This window comes from Crocodylus siamensis, chromosome 3 (genome assembly GCF_052110815.1).
Source record: "Crocodylus siamensis isolate JL-2025a chromosome 3, ASM5211081v1, whole genome shotgun sequence".
Classification (NCBI taxonomy): Eukaryota; Metazoa; Chordata; order Crocodylia; family Crocodylidae; genus Crocodylus; species Crocodylus siamensis.
The window spans coordinates 134,815,677-134,835,979 of record NC_143397.1 but is presented as its reverse complement, the minus strand read 5'-3'; the positions used below and the strand labels follow the sequence as shown (position 1 = coordinate 134,835,979).

At 44.0% G+C, this 20,303-nt stretch overlaps 1 protein-coding gene across 2 annotated transcripts in view; it reads right to left on the bottom strand.

Annotated features, from left to right (window-relative positions):
• The window catches only part of RNF182 (ring finger protein 182), a 145,665-nt gene that overhangs the window by 69,731 nt on the left and 55,631 nt on the right, over positions 1-20,303 (bottom strand). The window lies entirely within an intron of this gene.

Genomic DNA, 20,303 nt, shown 5'->3' with positions numbered 1-20,303 from the left:
AATTACCATATGGAGAATTGATTTTCTTGTCTTGGAAACAGGTAGTTTGGTGTTTCCAGAACATCTGTGTGGAGAAATTAGCTTCTTTCAGTTTGATGGGCTCTTATTCTTAATTAGAAAGCTCAGCCTTGGAGGGCTGAATAATATAAATGGAAAACAGGATCTGCCCAACAAGACACTGTTGTTAAAATATGTGAAACTTCAAGGTCCACAAATCTCATTTCCATGTACTCTTGGTTGTGGTCCAAATGCTCACAAATAATTGAAGGTATGTATTTGCTCCCAAATATTTAAAAATAGAAATATCAAACTGTCTCTCTTAGACTGCAGGCACACATCTGCACTGCACTTCCGTGAAGGCTGCTCTTACAATTGCCCTGCCCACCTGGCCTAAACCTGGAAACGTATGAATAGCCTCCACTCACCTGCTGCCAAGTTTCCCAACCTGTCAGAAGCCCTGCAGGCTGGATACCATAGCTCTGTGGGCCTCATTTATCCCACAGGCCAAAGGTTGAGCACCGCTCATCTATACTGAATGAGAATCAGTGAGTGGGGCAGTACACTGTGGGAGCACTGGGATGCCAGATGCACTGTAAGAGAAATAGCTTGATTAGTTTATAATTTTAAAAGATTACACATGCAGGTCACATGAGACCCTATTGAGAGAAACCTGCATCAAAAGATGAGCAAAACAAACTCAATTTGGGGCCTGGCTTCACTGAAGCGAACCATTTTTTTTTGTACAGTAGGAATGACTTTTTAAAGTTTTCAATCCACAAGAAAGAGGACAAACGAATGAGGACATTTTTGTAAAAATATATGAACATAATCATTTCTGTTTGTGATATGTGGCATTTCAAGGGGATGTTGGTTTACGACTCAATATTGTTATTCCTGAACACTGAATCAAGATCATTTAAAGGGAAAATTCCACCTTCTGTCGAAATCTATTTAGAGTAGTCAGTCATGACTCAGCCACATCACAGCCTAGTAGGTCCATCAGGCTAGCACAGTTAAATAATGCCTGCTTCTGCAGTCAACAGCACAGAAGGAAGAGATGTGCCTAAGTCTCCTGCTACACATTACATATATTATGCAATTAACTGGTTAATCACACAATAAATTTAAACTGGCCACATGTGCAAAGTAAGAAGGGCCACAAGTGCCAAGTAACTGTCACACAATTAACTGGTTAATTGCACATTAAAGTTAGACCAGTCACACATGCAAAGTAATTATCACATGATAAAAAAGACTAATCAATTATAAAAAGGGCTAACCAGCTATAAAGTTAGTGCTTGAAAATGTGTAACAACTCTATAGCTGGTATCTATCCAGCTTTAATCTGAAAGTGTAGCAGGGCCCTAACATTCCTGCTTGGTCACTTCTGATTCCCCTGCCTGACCAAACAGGCACCCCCATTTATGGCTGCATTGACTGGGGGCCAGTGGTGTAACTAGAGTGGTGTGACTGGGGCAGACATTCCAGGTGCCAGCATCTGGGCGGAAAAAAAATGTCGCAGTTGCACAATCACACTGGTGATGGGGCCGTAACCAGAAGCTCCTCCTCCCCTTGCATGTGGCAGCTGCCCAGGCACCCAGCCATATCTTTACACCTCTGCTGTGGGCATCTGGTAGCAAGAGCTGTGGCAAAATCCCTCAACTGTTCTGCCAGTCTAACTCTTCACTTTGGGGAGTATGTAAATTTATTTATTTTACAAAGCAGCTGTTTGAATGCAGCTCAAAGGTTCAATATCCTGGACTTAGTCCCTGTAGAGTTGAATGGATGGAATGCAGGTGGAAAGGTCAGTTGGACAAAACAGATTGTTTAATGACAGCTTCACAGTTTTACCACACTCACCGAGTAGAGGGAAAAATAACACAGAGACATCACTGTGTACTTTGTGCATCATAAATGTACAGTATCTTTACACAGTCATTAGAGAGAGGCATTTTATGTCCTCTAACTGCAGTATGTAGCCTTCTTTGCTGCAATGAAAATACCAAAATGAACAATTCCCCACACCAGCACCCCGCCGACCCTTAAGTCTCCCTATGTTTTGGTTCTGAACACATCAACAAAGATTTAAATAATTTACTGAAGGTCAGTAGAGTTTGTTCACTGTCAGGCTGACTTAGGAGAAAAACACCAACAACAATATAATTCATCCTATTTTAAATGACTTTGTATGCCTTGTGTATGTTTGAGTATCTGCTTCCAAAACCAATGTGCCGTAGAAAAGAATATAGAGCAGAAAAGAATCATAATACTGCCTTACTTTTTTTTGCAATTCAGATAGTATATTACAATACAAGTTGTGTTCAATTTTTTTTTAGGTGGGTAGGTGATACGCAGCCTTAAATATCAGCAGCATGATTTGTGAACACTGCAGGGATGCAACTTCACACGTATATTTGCAGGCCTTCTTTGAAGACACAATTACCATGAGTTCCTGCACAGTTACCATGCACGCATACACAACAAACATGCAAATCACCAACTGGTGTTTGTATGCATGGTTGCAACAGTATGTATGCAAATGATCTAAGCAATAGAGGCTGCTTACAGACATGAAAAAACCCCAAACCAGAGCTTTACTTTCAGCTTGGTGTGCTCCCATGCCAAGTGCAGTGCATGGCCAGAAGAGGCATTGCGTTAGTTTGACCGGGCTCACACAACGTCTGTATAGACCTCACGCTTCAGCAGGGCTTTTTGGTGTTTTTATGTAATAGCTGATTGAATCAACTTTAGATAAAAGCGCCCAAAAGTCCTGCTGAAGCACTCAACTTATACAAGCCCTGGGGAGCTGGATCAAATTAAACACGCTTCATTTTCCAGTAAAGCACTCTTTTGTTTTGTTTTTTTCACATCTGTCAGCACCCAGAGTGCTTAAAATGTCAGAATATTGAGTCCTTTATCACAGTGGAAGCTGACAGAATCTGGGAGTGAATTGGCATTTCTGGCAATTTTCAATGGGCATAATCATCTGGGAATCTGTCTAGGAGCATTACTTGAAATGTTACTGCATTTTGTCTGTGTTTATACAGCTTTAAACCACATTTGCCTGTGCTTTACTCGGACTATGGCAAGGCTATACAGTATGCTGTTGCCATCTAGAGTTGGCTCATCAAACCACAGATCCTGCAAAGCCTACTTACTTTGCTATTAAATGAAAACAACCACTTTAACTCTTCAACATTTCCTCTCTCAAATATAACCTTGCTAAAAGTCAAGGCCTGTTCTGCAGATCTTAATCAGAAAGATGCCTTTGGCTTCTATTTTGCCTGAGTGTGAATTGTAAGGATTAGGTGATAATGGAATTTAGAGTAGTTTAGGAAAACTGGGAAGCATATATTACTTTGCACCAGGTGCAATTCTCACTACGGCCCACTCTTTGTTAGGAAAGAAAAAGACATTTTGAGATTAATTAACTAATTTGAGGTGAAAATCCTAGTGACCACAAGAAAATTTGCATGTTTTGCAAGAGATAAGGAATAGGTTATGGCTACACTATCAAAGAGATGTTTTTATAATGAAATACCTACCACATTAGAGCTAAAATGCCCCAAACATACAGCTGACAGTGGGAGTCTGCAGACTATATTTAAGGGGTCCACAAAAGATGACTATGATCAAAAGTATGTGAATACCCACATTTACAATTCAAAGTGGTTTGCACCTTCATTTGATATTTTTTAGGGGCCTGCAAATGAAAAAAGGTAAACAACTATAGAGCCTTGTTTCCACTATGTAGAAACACACATTAGCTATCTGGCTATAAAAAACACACCTCTTTTCTGGCTGTGAAGACATATAGCATGGATTATAACATCAGTTATCATGGACCGAATAACACAGATTATAATATCCAAGGCTCTTTCACTTGCAACTCCACCAATCATTGCCAACCTTAGGGAAAATGGTGCCTTGGACGAGCTTGTATTGTGGGTCCCCTATCCCCCACCCCTACACCCACTCTGGCACCCACCCTTACAAGCCAATGGAGCTGCTGCAGGTAAAGGCAGGCAGGCAGGGATGTGGGGTGCAGTCCGGGAGGGAGGTGGAGTGGTGTGGTGCCCCTTTACTGTCTATATTGGACTATTCCTATATTATGCAATGAACGAACACCACTCTGACATTAGCTGCAAAAAGACACACAAGCTTGTGGCAGAACACTTTAACTTCCCTGAACATTCCTCCATTGCCAACCTGAGAGTTGCTGTTCTCAGACAGCAAAATTTTTTAAACAGATTTGAGCAGGAAACAGCAGAACAAGAAATCTTCCAGACTGGTCTGTGTTAAGTATGGCTTAAATAGAGACTGTGGATTCTTGTCCCATTACCTGGGTTAGCTTTGGTGATGCCTTTACTTCTATGGGTATAATGTTTGCTTGTTTGTCTCTCCCAGTTCTGTTCCCACTCCCCTCAACTTGTCTATTCTATTCTAATTTCTCCCTCCTTCTACTTACCTTTTTCCTTTGGTTAGTCTATAAGGTACAAATCTACCCTGCCTTATATATGAAACCATTAGGTTCCTCCATAGTCTGTGACTGGACCTGCCAACTCCTATGAAAACTAAAAACTGTCTCATCTTCACTACCCTTTTACCTTGTGTAACCCAGGTGGTATGTGGCTAGTACCCCATCCTGAATTGAAGAGATGTCAGTGAGTGCATGTATGCTGAGGAAGTGTGATGGCCTAGCTGCAGGCCAGCTCACCTTCTTTCCCTGCAGAGCAGACCAGAGACCAGGACACTGAGTGATACTTAACTATTTACAGGTTTAATTATACAACATTATATAAAACTTATAAACATATACTTATACACACCCACACACACACACACACACATATTACTATACTATTTACAAATATAGGTTTACAAAGCCAATAACTTTTGTCAACCCTGAACTCAGGCACAGGTCTCGATCCTCTGTGGCCTTCTGGCTAGTATACATGCTTTGCCCTCAACAGGGCCCTCCAGGCAGCAAGCATGGGAACACTCAGTGATAAAACATAGGTTATACAACAAATCAACAAAGGAAAATCTGTCAGTGATGGAACAATAACAGAACATGGACAGTGATATTACATCAAATGGGATACCAATACATAATGATAAGCAATACAATGAATTCAGGTATAGAGTTAGGGTTGCTGCTAGGAAGCTAAATAATCCAACATTAAAGACGCAAGTTTACAATGAAAATGAAAATCCCAACATGAGGAACCAGAACACAACAATCACACAGCGGCTGTGCCCAAAGAAGAAATGGGAGCAGAGGGAAGGAACCTGCTACCTTAAAGGAACAACACCATCACCTTCCCTGAGGCTACGGCCAGGAGGGGCCCTGTAACCCCTTCCCGGGTAACTCATGACTCTCAGCAGCTTTGAAGAATTAGGCTTGTCTCTATCTGTGGGTTGGATGTGGGGGGTGCCGGGATGGTTGTCACTTGGTGCAAGAAGGCCCAAGTTGCCTCTTGCAGCTGCTGAGGCCTAGCAGCCCTCTCTCAGGCCCCCGTGCACTGCCCTGTGCACTAAAGGGGTGCCTGCCTCATGCAGGGATGGGGACGTGTCTGCTCCCAGGCCCTCTCCAGCCCTGTGCACTGGTCCATGCGCTGAGGGCTCCTGCCTTGTGCAGGGTTGGGGATCCACACTGCCTCATGCAGCCACCAAGCTCCAATCCACTGTGCACTGGACCATCTGTGCACTGATTGGTATAGCAACACCACAGTTCCCTCCACGATGGGGCTGGGATGCAGCCGCTTGCTGCTTCCCACTTGGTGGAGGCATCTTCTGAGAGCTTCTAGGGCAACTGCTCCGCCTCACTGGTCAGCTCCACCAGCTCTTCTGCAGCCCTCTTCATCATCCCTCATCAAAGCCACGCGTGTGCTGGGCATGCAGGCTTGTATCTCCTCTGGGGTCTCTGCCCCCAGATTGTGGAAACAGACCAGTGAGAAAGCCTGAGGGGTTGCAGAGGGAAGGAACCTCTGGCCCTATTAGATTAATAGATTTTAAGGGTCTGGAAGGGACCTTTCAAGGGCATCATGTCCATCCCCCCTGCACTAGGCAAGAAAGACAACTGGGGTCAGGTGACCCCAGCAAGGTGACCATCCAGTCTTCTCTTGAAGATTTCCAGGGTAGTCTTCAAGAGGAGACTGGACAGTTAGCTTGCTGGGATCACATCTTCTTTACCTCGCCCCTAGGTTAGGGCAGGGCAAGCCTTCCTCCTGCCTTCTTCTGATTGGTGGGGAAGGGAAATGGTCCCATGAATTGGCCTGAGTCATTCAGCTCAAGTTATCAAGCCAGGCTGCCACACTTGCGTTAGCTAATAGGCATTAGAAAAAACTTTTTTCCCCTGGTGAAGATTCCAGCCTAACAGAAAACAAATGCATTAAACGCTCTTTAGACTAAATCTAATGTACTCTCACAGCTCTCTTCCACAGTTTGTGAAAAATATAAGGGTATACCTATACTGTTCAACAATGGCACCTGGCATGCTGCGTTTGTTCCACATGTATTGCTTCCTGAACTGGAATTAGTATAGCTGAGCCAGCAGAGTGCTGTGCATGTGCCAATAAACCCCGCTTCTTGGCTTTATATAAGGCTAGGTACAGAAATAAGACATGAATCGGTATAAGTGATCGGAAACCAGTCTAAACCTGTAACAGAACAGAAGTTCAGTGCACATAGACTCATCTAAAAATGGCAGAACCCAGTCTAAGATAGACTTGGATGGATGTAGTATTGGATTTAATCAGTTTATGTTAAACCAGTCTATCAAACTTCTGTTCTAGATCCCCTCCTGACTTAAGTTACTGAACTCTGGCATCCTAGGATTCTTTGCAGGTCCCCGCTAATCTCTACTCACAGGGTGAGCGGGCTAGCCTCCATCCATGCTCATCTCTTCTGACTGAGTGGCAGGCCAGCCCTGGCCCTGGGCTGTCACATGGCTGAGGGAGCAAACACTCTGCTTCCCCAGCCTTGCACGTACACACTGCGTTAGTTTATAAAGTGCAAATCTACCCTGCCTTGTACTTGATGTCAGATGAACACAGCTAACCATATCTTGTCCAACATCTAAGGCAGCTACACTTTTTCTAGTAGTATGCATGGTGCAGACACAATGGACATCTTTACATGTGCTCCAGAGTTGGGGGTAGGGGGGCAGTTTAATTAGAGCGGCTCTCCGAAGCATCATGTATTCAGCATCCTGCACTTCAGAATGGTGGCGGGGCCACTTTAACTAAAGCTCGTTCTTTAATTAAAATGCCCCTACTGCCATTTTGAAATGCGCGGATGCGCGTGTTGGAGCAGACATTGGGCACATGTATAGGGACCCATTAGGTCTCAGCCTGGCACTGACTGGTGCTGCAATTGAGTAGTATGGACATTTAGAACAACAGTGTCTCCTGTAGGATTCTGGGATAGATACTCTTGCTAAAATACTGAGGAAAATCATCCCCACAGATTTTGAAGTTCAGTCATTCCCAAGGCACAGAGATGACAGGTCATGTCTACAGCGAACTTACTATGGCAGGGGGTGGTGCCTTTGCACATGCTGCACTGGTCTGTGCCGCCTGCTGAATCTGAAATGGTGGAGCTGTCTTTGAGCAGTGCGGCAGGTGAGCTAATTATTGTTGCTAATTACCGCAACTGCAGTGCCACGTTAATGCAGTTACACACCTACCACTTTGATGTGCTTGAGGGGGCTTTTGTCTGGTACAGTAATTTTATCATGCCAGAAATACTTACGTATAAATCTTCATAAGCGAAAGTTTCCTTTTAATCACTGTCTTGTTCTCCCCTTGTTGCCCTACTGGACTGAGAGCTTGACTCAAGCATTTTTAGAGATGGACTTTCTATACAGGTGGCATCTTTCACTTAAAACTTCGGTTAAAATATAAAGTATTTGTGTGGCTGTATAACCAAAGTAATGCAGTAGCTGAAGTGGGCAGAAAAATAATATGAATAGAAAGCTGGGTCAGCCACTAAGGCCCTACTAAGCCTCCAGCCCCAGAAACTGGCACAAGAAGCAAGGGGGAGTTCCCACTTCTTACAGAAAATCATAGGCGTTAGGGTCACAAGCCAATGGGCTAAAGACGGGGAACAGGTAAAAGGTAAAGAAACGTCAGCACTGTGGTAACATACACTCAGCACCTTAACTCCCCCTGCCCCCACACACATCTCTGGAGCCTTTAAACCAACAAGCTTTTAGTCCCTAGGTTTCAGGTAGGACTGTGCGAAGCTTTAGGTGGTGATTCAATTTGGACGAGGTTCAGCCCGATTCGGTGGCCGAATCTCCAAATCCAAATTGAATCAGGGAACCAATTAAAAGGTCTGAATCGATTCAAAGCTCTCTGAATCATTTGGAAAAGATTCAGAGAGCTTCAATGATTCAGGAAGTCCCCGTTTGCCACCGCAGGGAGCTGCAGCTGGACTCAGAACTGGAAAGCAGGGGGAAGGAGAGGGGACCATGGGGGGACCCTTGCCAGCCCCCATCCCCTGCCTGCTCCCCCAGCCCCCCCAACTCCCTCCACTCCCCTAGCTTCCCCGTGGCTGCCCTGCCTGCCCCAGCTCCCTGTGCTTTAAAAAAAGCCCCACTGCTCACGGGTGCTGCTGGGTGTGGCAGGGGGTGATCCCCGCTGCCCCCCACTGCCCCCCAGGGCTCTGCATGAGCCCCCTGACCCCCCCCAGTCCCCCCATGGTTCCCCCAGTCCCCCCATGGCTGCCCTGCCCACTGCAGCTCCGGCCCACAGTAAATATTGGACCCATGGTAAATATTTTTTAAGAAAAAAAAAAAAAACGGAGAAAAGCCCCAGGACTCACCAGCTTCTGCAGTGGCCTTGGGGTTTCAGGGGGCTTGTGCTGAGCTCCCCGCATGGTGTGGGGCAGTGGGGGGCAGTGGGGAATCCCCCCCACCGCAGGAACTGTGAGTTTGGGGTTTTTCTAAATTTTTTTTCTTAAAGAGCCGGAGCTGTGGTGGGTAGTGCAGCCATGGGGGGACTGGGAGGGATGGGCCTGTGTGATTCAGAGATTTGGCAGCAGCTGAATCAATTCAGGACAGTGATTTGAATCACCAAAACCAATCACTGTCCTACAAATAGGCCAAATCCGAATTCGAAGCAAACAGTAGCTGCTTTGCACAGACCTAGTTTCACGGGTGTAGGTTGTAGCTGTGTTGGTCTAAGGACATAGGCTGACAAGGTTCTTTGGATAAATCTGATATTTTATTAGACCAACTCAAATTGCCTTTAGTCCCTAGGGACATTTCTTCATGTGCTCCAGGAGCATGTCTGTGTGCGTTGGGGGGCGGGGGGAAGCACTTTAAGCAGCACCAAGGGGAACGCTTTATAGCAGCACCAAGAGCTCCTTTAATCTGCATCTCCATGCTTGAAAATTGAATGAGCTTCAGTTAAAGCACCCTGCCACCATTTTTAAGTGCAGGGGCACAGATACAAGAGACACTGGAGCCAGCTAGAGTGCAGTATTACCACACTCCAATAGACTTGATTAATCAATTAATTGAGTCTGCTCCTATGCATTGTACTTATGCATCGGAGCAGCCCTGCTGCTCATGTATAGGTGCCCTAGAGTGCTCAAACACCAGCCTGCAGCTACCCGCAAGGCTGAGTCCATCTCCTTCAGTTCACAGTCCTGTCTGATCAAGCCAGTGAGCTCTCCGGCTCCACTGTGCACTCCTCTGAGTACGGCTGAGCAGGTTCCACATGCACCCTGCTCTCTCTTCGCTCTACTTCAACCCCAGCTTCCTCTCCCTTTTCCCTTGCCCCACAGCTCATGGGGGTTTCTGGGACTTGCAGTCCAAATTAACAAACATCACAGCTCTGCAGACTGCCCCCTAGTTCTACTTGCTGTTACATACAGTACATTCACATTACAATATGCATGGCATTTGTAACTATGTGCTAAAAATATTATGCTTTTGTTCTCTGCCATTTGTAGAGATAAATGCCACCTTGTGAAGCAGAGCTGATAAAGCATGCTACAGACGTCCCCTTGATTTTGGTTCTTTTTTGATTTGTTTCCCTTCAGATTGACAGCCTCGGGTTGTTCTTTGTAGGGGGAAACACCACCACGGTGAACATGGCATTCAGGGAAAAAAGCTTACTTTTCTTCTTTCAACCTTCAACAACATATCTTAGCCTTTTTCTTATGGTGACCAAAAACAGAGTTTTAAACTCTGAGCTAGAGCTGGCTCCTTGGGGGATCCATAGAATAATCTATATATATACAGTACTGCCTTAAAGCATTCTAAACAAATGACAACCTCTTGGTATTTTGACATTTTAACACCATCACTCTACATCTCATGTGATACTGGTTTCTCTTCTGCTTTGGGTTCACGTGGGCTAAACTACATGGCAGCATGCATAGGGATTTCTACAGGGGATTTCTAATTCAACAAAACCACTGTGGCTCCTACTCCCTAACCACAAATCAGAAGGAAAGGTCACAGCCTTTTTTTGGCCCTCCGTGATCTTTCTTCCTGGAGTCATCCTGGCTGATTTGAGGCAGGCTAGGGAAATAATACAGCTGAAACTCAACTGACTCAAAAATGTGCACTTCAGGTCACATAGCCTCCTATTGAAGAATGGAATAATTGTGTTGTATGCCATCCATGACACTGCCACTTATGAAAGTGGGCACACTACAGTACATCCTATAGTGGCCCTGATATGTATATGCAACAATTGCAGAATTTAATTTGGAAGATGAAAGTCTAAATCACACATGAAATACAATTTTCAGAAAGGCAGAACTGCTACTGGTGATGGGGAACCACTCAGATAGTAATTCTATGGTAAAGGCTACTCAAAGGGTTTATTGGAAAGACTAGGGAATTTTCCAAATTAATTTTAAACGCTACTGTATATAGGAATCCAGCTGTTATCCTTTGCATGCCATTGAAGCAAATCATTTCAAAATGACCATTTAAATATTTTGTAAAAGTTTAAATACAAAAATCAGAAACTATTTCTCAATAATCTAGCTCATAGACCTTCATTACAAAGTTAAGAGAGTTAGAAAAGCCACAAAGCAATTTATAGCTAGCTGATTTGCCCAGAGAGAGTGACCTCTGGATCAAGTATGCTCTCCAGAGTATACTTATTCCATCTCATATGAAATGTGCAAGCAGCATCTGTTCTTTTTCAAATATACACGAACAACTAAACCAAGTCCAAAATCAATATCAAATGCAGATCTTGTTGTATTTTAAATACAACTGAAGAGAGACTCATGAGGAATCCATTATAAGTCACAAAAGTTTCTATCCAAAGTCCAATATTTACTGTGGGTCAAATATCTTCAAAAAGTAATAAAATAGAGCAAAATGCAGCCAGTCAAATGGCCAGATTTAGTAACAAAGCACCAACTCACAGGAACTCTGGCCCCTTCCACTCAAACTAGCAATGCAAGAAGCATGCTAGCAGGGTAGAGGTGAAAGCTGAGTTTGGAAAGGGACAGTGTCAGCAGGTTTTACTGGTACTTTATAGAATGGGGGCAGTAGCTATGGTTTGGAGAGAGATAAAACAAACCCAGCAAAGAAAGGTCTTCAACTGTGTAAGGTATTTATATGGCACTTGTATAAGATTTCTCCAGCTGCTTCCACTACCTGGAGCTTCCCCCTCTTAAGAAAAGTATTAAGGAGTTATGTGTAAAACTGTTCCATGAATATTGGCCATTACTATCCTGGCTTGTTTAGTTATGGAGCCATTAGAATGGTCAGGGTTGCCCAGGACAAATCTATGCTGGAGATGAGTAATAAAATCTTCTTTTTACACCTCCAGCCTCACAGCTGTTACTTTGATTATCTCTTGCTGCACTATCACAGCTGGCTTTACTGAAAGGGCATTAACAAAGGTGAGCTTTGCAACCTAAAATCCAAGAATCAAAGGAGACAGGGCCAAAAGAAACTTTTGGGGTTTGTTTACACAGGGGTAATAGTGGGTACCAGTGAGGACAGGCTGAACAACAGGCCCTTACTTACATAGTTTATACTTGCTGATGTGCTTCAAGCCTGGAAGTACATCAGTGAGCTCAAAGCTCATCCACAGCAACCTCTTTCAGGCCTGCTGGAGACTAGGGATTTGAGAGTGGAAACAGAGGAACAAGTCCAGAGTGCTGCAGATATGGGTACCCAGGGTATAGATGGGGCCCCATCCTCTACAAGACCTGCCACTACTATATTGTTGATAGTCCCTTAAAGCAACATTTTTCAACCCATGTGTCATGACCCAAAAATGGGTCTCAAGAATATATGAAAAGGTCTTAAACAAACTTTAAAAATAGATTCTCCTTTAAAGGAAAAAACATGGGAAACCATGGGTTTCCCTTTGCAGGCTGGCAGAATTCCAGACTGCAAGGGGCTGCTTGGCGCTGTGGGGAGCATGAGGAGGGTGATCAGGCAAGGGACACTACGTGCATGGGCATGCACACACATGCATGTGGCAGCCAGGTAGCATGGACAGCAGCTCCTGCAACTCCCTGCAGGTAAATCTATGGGATGGGGGGGCACAGACAACATGTGGGAGGGCACAGGTGATATGACAGGGGGACATGGGGGGCACATGCCCCCCCAGATTTGTGTGCCCACAGTGGGCATGGGGCTGCAGCCTGGCTGGACTGGCATGAGCAGGAGCTGCCTCCACAGCCTGGCAGGTAGGACCCAGCATGGGAGGACAGAGCAGGGCAGAGAGATTCATTGCAAGACTCATTGCTGCTGCCACCACTGTGACCCCTGCACTAGCTGTGCCACCAGCAACAAGAGAAGTAATGGATGGGGTGGGGGCCACACTGCCCTCACCTCTTCCCACCATCAGCTGCTCACTCTGTACCCCGGTGCCATGGCCCAGCTGCTGCCACGGCTCCCCTCAGGCTGCAGCTCTAGCCCAGAGGGGATGTGCAGGTGGCTTGAGGGGAGCAGCGGTCATGGCTGGGCCATGGTGGTGGGGTAGAAGGTGAGTGGCTGGCAGTGGGAGGAGGTAATAGCAGTGTGGCCCCCACTGTGCTTTACTCCTTGTGCTGCTGGTGGGGCAGCTGGTGCTGGAGTCCCAAGAGGTGGTGGCAACGAGTCTTGTTGCCCCGCTCTGTCCTCCCATTCTGGGTTCTGCCAGCTGGGCAGTGGAAATGGCTCCTGCCCATGCTGGTCCAACCAGGCTGTAGCCCCATGGTCACTGTGGGTGAACAAATATGGGGGAGCTCATGCCCCCCCGCCACACCTCCCCCTACACACACCCACTCCTGCCCCCACACACTGGGAGGTTGGGGGCAGTGGGTAAGGAGTGAGGGGCACCAGCAGAGCTGGGGGGGTGGGGAACTGTGGGTTGAGAGTGAGGGGCACTGGCAGGGCCAGGGGGCTGTTTTCTACTTAAACTATTTAATGGGCTGGGACGACCATCAATGTTTACAGATAGCTCCTGGTACAAAAAAGGGTTGAGAACTACTACCTTAGGGGTCATCTAAGCATACTTTTTGTCCCAAGATAGGATGAATTGAAACCATTTCTGATAGAGGTACATTTCATCTGTTCTTATTAACCTCCAAGATTATCTATTCCTGTGGTCAACAATCCTCATGGTTGGAAAGTTGTTTTCCTAAAGTCTAACGTACATCTCCCTTGTTGCAATTTAGTGAACATGGAAATCAATGTATTACCTTCCTCTTCACAGCAATCTTTTACATATTTGGACACTGTTATTACAAGCCCCCTTCATCCTATCTTCCCTAAACCAATACAGTTCTTTTAATCTTTCCTCATATGCCATTTTTCTAAACCTCTGGTCATTTGTGTTGCTGTCCTCTAGTCTTTCTCAAGGTGTGATGCCCAAAACTGGACACAGTACTTCAACTGAGACCTTCCCAGCACTGAGTGGAATAGAAGTCTTACAATAATACTCCTGTTTATGCACCCCAGCACAAAGTTTATTTTTTCTGCAACACGTTGACATTGTTAGCTCACATGTGGTTTGTGACATTTGAATCATTATAAATGTCAGTGCTTCCTTTTTTAGTTAGAAACTCTACTGTTCCAGTATCTGCTTGAATAGCTATTATATGGGTAGCACACAGTTGATATGAGACTGGTACATGCAGTCTGACATTAGCACCAATATCTGCCTTGAATTGGTTGAATGCCTGTTGATGGTTATCTGAGGATGCAACTAAGGTCATGATAATGAATTGAGATAACAGTGGCTTCAACCAAGGCATACCATCTGCTTGTTGGCTGGAGAAGATTTTTCCATGATGCATCTGTAAAACCAAGTAGGCAATAAAAAGTACCAATGTTGGTCTTCGGTATGCAACAAAATAAACTGTGCTTCACCAAAATATGGCACAGGTACATTAAGTTCTCTCTATAGTACTGGATTCATGATTTAAACATTCTATGGCTGTTTCCTCCATGGGGCTAAAGACTACACAACCAAAAGAATATAAATACATGGGGCAATACAGTCCCCTCCTGAAAGTGCTTGTAATCTGAAGGGGCAAAAAACAGCTGCAAGATAAAGAAAAAAATGGTCCACTGTATAAGCAAACTGGCTAAAAAGATATCAAGGCACAGGTTTAGTATCATAACTTATTATTTTTATTTTATTTTTTATTTTTAAAATAATGTGATATTGTATCTGCACATGGTATAATGCAGCCCCATCATACTTAGATTACTATATTTCTCAGTAACCCTAGCAAAAGTTGTCCATTTCTCATTTCTCCATTTCTCATGTCTGATCCGCCTACCATGCATCAGCTATTTCCTCAACCTCCCACTCAAAAGCAGTGCTTCCTCTTTTCAGCTTTCATTTGCATCAGCACAGATGAGCATTTTTTTCGTCTGGACACTACAAAAGGACAAAAGCATCTCATTCTGTGATCCAAGGGTGTGAGGGGAGACTGGGGAGATGAAGTCTGGTGAAGGCCATAGATTTGGGGCTGGGGATCTAAAGGGATCTTGGGGCCCAGGTGGGGGCTTTCTTGCCCTGCCCTCTCCTCTCTTTCTAGAAAAATTGGGCCTCATCAGAGGATACTCAAATTGAGGTGGGGGCTTCAGCCTTCATAGAGGCTGGGAAGGCCAGTTATGGGGGCCTTGTTCCTCATAACCCTTGTGGGTCCTTGCTGCTTCTTGGGATGCATTTACCTCCTTGGGGTAGGTACTGCCTTGTGACATGCCCTGTTTGGAGTAAGGGGTTTGCATCCCATTTTTATATAGCATTAAAGCGTTGTAGAAAGGTCATCATTATATTTAAATAGTGAAAAAAAATATAAACCTCAACAGCCCTTTGAGAGAAGAGATTTCTGAGTTTTAACTTCCATAGAAGTTGTGTGCTTAGTGTACCAGAAAGACAACTTTTCATAAAATATTCTTCTGCACTGAAAAGAATAATCCAAAACAAACACAGGGAGGAAATAGAGCTTCCTCACTCTTGCAGGGCAGAATATGGGCTGCAAATTATCATTTCTTTCAGCATTACTTCTGCTGTCTTTTTTCCCCACTTCAGAAAGTGAATAGGCACCTTAATAGGGAATAAAAAAGATAAACAAAAGAATAGGTTCACAGCAGAAGGTTTCAATAGGAAACAGCAGAAATGGACCCTGCACTTACACCTAGAATCACAGAATCATAGAAAGTGAGGTTTGGTAGGGACCTCGAGAGGTCATATAATTCAGCCCCCTGCTCAAAGCATGTTCCCATTCAAGCTAAGGAGTAGGCTCTTGGGCTAATATTTTAAAAAACTGGCCTGTAATTTTGGGGTAGCACCTTATGTCAGGTATTTTAGAGGTTCTGAGTACAAATAAGTCCAACCACAATTGAACAGCATTATAAAAATCAGCCTGATATGTCACAAAACAGGCACCCCAAAATCTGGGCAGCTCAAACCAGTAGGTCATTTTTTTTAATGTGGGGTTATTGACTGAAATAGGAATAGAAGCCAAAACTCACAGCAAAGTCCTCTTATCCACACATTAAATCTGAATTCCAGTCATTTGTTCCCACAAGCTGAGAGTATTCCTAACCTTATGGTGGCTGGCAGCTGAGAGGATAAAGCAGGGGCTGGGCTGGATCACTCTACACATGCCCCGTTTCTTAGAATCATCCTAAGATTTCCTTCCTTTCCTGTGAAAGACAGGATACTGGCTAGATTTTGTCTGACCCAGTATAGCAGTTCTTAGGTTTAACATGTAAAATTCCCACTGATTTGACAGATCTATCCAGATGGTAAAAGCAGAACACAAATGAACATCTGCAACGCACGATGGAAGAGGGGAAGTTGTACGTAAAAACTTGTACCAACCTCAGGTTCCAAGTAATCTACATACATGAGAGTAATTACAGCCCTTGACTCATGGATTGCTGGTGTGGTGAGCCTCAAGGCTGATCTTTCTGTTCTGGTAAGCCCCAGAAAATACAGACAAAAAGTTTAGCTGATACAGATTTCCCTAGTGGTTTGAAAAAATAATTCTAAGAAGCACTGATATTTTACAATGTAAGACAAAACCTTCCTGCTTTTATTAGTAACAACAACTCTGCTTGTCCTTTTATCAGCTGAAAGCTTTTCATTCCTGCTTAAGGGTTTTAAGATTATCCAGAATTAGGTACAGCTGATACAGACACTACGGACAAACCTACTTTTTATCTAGTCTTTGCCCCCAATAGATCAAAGAGTAAGCATGACTTCTCTTCCAACAGCTTGATGTGCAAACCCTAACCTTCCCACTGACTACAAATAAAAACTGGAGTTTCTTTATTAGCCCTAATGCATGACTGTAAAGCACTGAGATGCTACGGCAACATAGGAACCTATTAATTCTAAATTATTCATCAATTCTGTCCTACATACACACACACTCTCTCTCTGTCTCTCTCTCTCTCTTTTTAACTGGCTATGTTATACCATTTCTCTGATGTTTCTTTGTAGTGAACTCTGCTTTTTAAACCCATGAAAGTCAAGAATCTGTAACTTTGAGAAAGCATGTGTTGTGCTATCCTTTTATACAAATGTTGGGACACAGTCAAATTTATGTACTATGTGAAAAGATGCACTAAGTATATTTATATGCTGGCAACTAATATCTGGTTAGGAGAAAGAAGACTGATGTTACTATTTATTGAAAACTAACAGTGTGCTGAGGTCTGTATAAACATTGAAAATGGCACAATTCTGAAGTTTCCAGCTTTCTCTAAGATACCTAGCATTCTCACATGCTTTTAATTTTTAATGGCAAACTACATCCTTGGCTGAAACCATGAAGCTCCTGAAATTACTTATAGCTCTGCAAAAATGTGGATGCATCCCTTCTGAAAACTAATAAAAGTTATATTCTTTTCCCTCTTACTACTCACTCTCACATTTTTGAAAGCTTCTTATGCACATACATGAATGAAAACCCAAAAATGAAACCCAAAAGCTGCCATAATTGCAGAGATAAGGACAGGTTTGTGTTACAAAGGCAGTAGATAGGTATATATGAGGGGACACTGAAAGCCCAGACTGGAAAGTACAGTCAAAGTTTCCCCAAAGGAAAATCCCAGCCAGGGAAAGTTTAGAAACCAAATGATCTCACCCACCAGAAGCAAATGAAGTTTCAGTTTCCTTTTCCATATTTTGCTTTGTTGCTTTTTGTTTGTTTTGTTTTGAGAAAGCAAGCTTACATAAGTCCATGGGCCAGATTGGTCTGCTTGCTCCCATCAGTGCCAGATCCAGTGCCCATTCTGGGGTTCATACTGTGTGCGGTGCACATCCCAGAAAGGCTGGGGCAGATATCATGTGCATTCTGGATCCTGGAGTGGCCAGGGTGGGCACCACATATGGTATGGATCGGGGAGAGACTGGAATGGGCGCCACACTACATACTGGTCTGAGACTATACCATATGTGGAAACTACTTCAATCAGTTTGGATGGGGTGCCTTTGGACGTGTGTCCTGGGCCCTGCCCATGAGGTTGTTCCAGGTCAATTCAGAACCAGGGGCAGCACCAGGGGCCGGTATCTGGGCTCCACAGGCTAGATCTGGTCCATGGGCCTTATGTTTGATACTCCCATTTTAAGTCATGCTGGCTAATATTTTTCGTAACATATTAGGTGCCTTGACTATTTTGTTGGTCAAAATGTGTTAGTTAACACAGTTTATAAAAGTTTTTTTTCCCTTATGTAGCCATGGGCTGAGTGGGAAGATTCTTCTCCCCAGGAATAAGCAACAGGAAAGGATCTCAGACTAGATTCTAGCTCTTCTCCTTTTAATAACTACATACTATGATTGACAACAAAAAGCCTTTTGAGAAGAGACACAAAAATCATTAGGCATTATGATCCTCTAGGTCACCCTGTAGGTCACCTTCTCCTACATGTTCTTCATCTAGGAAGGTAATTAAGGTGGGACATAATAGTTAGCAGTCTTCAAATATCAGAAAGCCTGCCATAATGAAGACAGAGACTGATTTCTCCCTCACTGCAGCAGGCAGGACATGTAACAAAATGGTTTGGGTGAAAAATGGCTGCCTGATTGTACTCAATGATTCCTTACTTGATTTCTTCTCCTGAAAATTAATTGCAGAACAGTACAGATGTTCCTGAGATCTGATCTACAACCATGCAGTGTGATTGCAGATCAAGTACCAGTTTTACAAACCTTCGCCTGTGCTAGGAGTCTGATGTAAATAATTAGGGGTAGGGGGGAAAGGTTGGGAGGAGCTAGCAGGTCCACAGGGGTTGGGGCTGGCTGGATCAAAGAGGCTTGTGGGTTGGGGGGGGGGGGGGGAAGGTCCAAGAGGCATTTGACAGGAACCTTGGTACAGTTTGGCACTTAGAGTGACCTAACTAGGGATCTATCTGTAAGGTCCACATGTTGGTGAAGTAAGTTAGGTCAGGTGGCCATTTTTTGCATGACCTAACCTTCTAAATTTCTACGTGTAATTATTGCACATACCCAAAGTAGGTTTAGGTTGGATGTCAGGAAAAACTTTTTTATGGTTAGAACAGTAAGGCAGTGAAACAGAAATTCCCAGGGAAGTTGTAGCATCTCCTTCATTGGAGTTTTTTAAGAAGAGTTTGGGTAAGTATTGGTTAGGAAGGATTTAGGAACAGCAATGCTTGTAGTATGCTGTGAAGAGCAACAGCTGGAAACCAGGAGGTTTACCATAACTCATTCCTCAGAGACCATGAGAAGAGCTCTGTAGCTCAGAGCAGGTGAAAATTGAAGAGGAACCAGGCTCGGCAGCAAGAGGATGAAGCAGAACTCCACAACCAGTCTGGTTTTAAAAGAAGATTAAAGGCACCAGGATAAGTTTATGGAAAGGACAGGATGATAGAAAAGGGATTTTTAGTTCTCTAGTAATGGTGTGTGATGCATGGAGTTGTTTTCCAGTACCCAGACTACAGTGCAGAGTGAGGGTTGTTTCGTTTTTCTCATGTTTTGGGGCATTGCTAGTTGTCACACAGGGCCAGGGAAGCATAGTCTCCCCCTTCCTGTTGCTAAAGCTTTTCAGGGGAGTTTTGGGTTGCTGGTTTTTTGTGTGGGGGGGGTTCCTTCCTCAGAAGCATTATGTGATGGCCATAGCCCAAGCTGGGGATTTTGATAGGGATGTACTTCTGTTCCTGCTGTGACCTAAAAGTCCCAGAGGTTTCTGGCTAAACAGCCTAGCTCCTCTGGTCAGGGTAAGACTGATCACCTGGGATCAGGAAGGAATTTTACCCCACAGTCAGACTGGCAAGGACTGTGAGTGCTTTTGACTTCTTTGTAGCAAGGGACATGATCTTCTTCCTTGGATTTTTTTACTGTATTTAACAAGCTACTTTTTGTCCTGGCAGTGGCAGGATACTGACAGTTCCCTCATTCTCCTGCTTTACCTGTGACAAATTATTATTTTAACGTTTCAGACCTTATGCCTGGTAGTTGTGTGTGATGGTTGCTCCTGAAGTTATAGAATATATTAGACATACACTTTTCTAGGATGCCTTAGGGAAGAATGATCCTGACATAAGCAGGGGGTTAAACTACATGATCTCTTGAAGTCCCTTCTGATCCTACTTTTCTATGACTCTGATTCTACAATCCACCATGTAGAGCAGACTCACAAAACTACATTATCTAGTCTCCCTTTCTGGACTAGAAACCGCATTGTACTACATGTTCACCTTGATATGGTTTGACCAGGCACAGTCCATAAATCACTAATCATTCCTGATAATCTTGTCTGCAGCAGCATAGATTAAGTTAGAACAAGTTATTTGATTTAGTAAGTGGACAGAAATAGCCCAAACCATTTACAAAAAGTAAGAAGT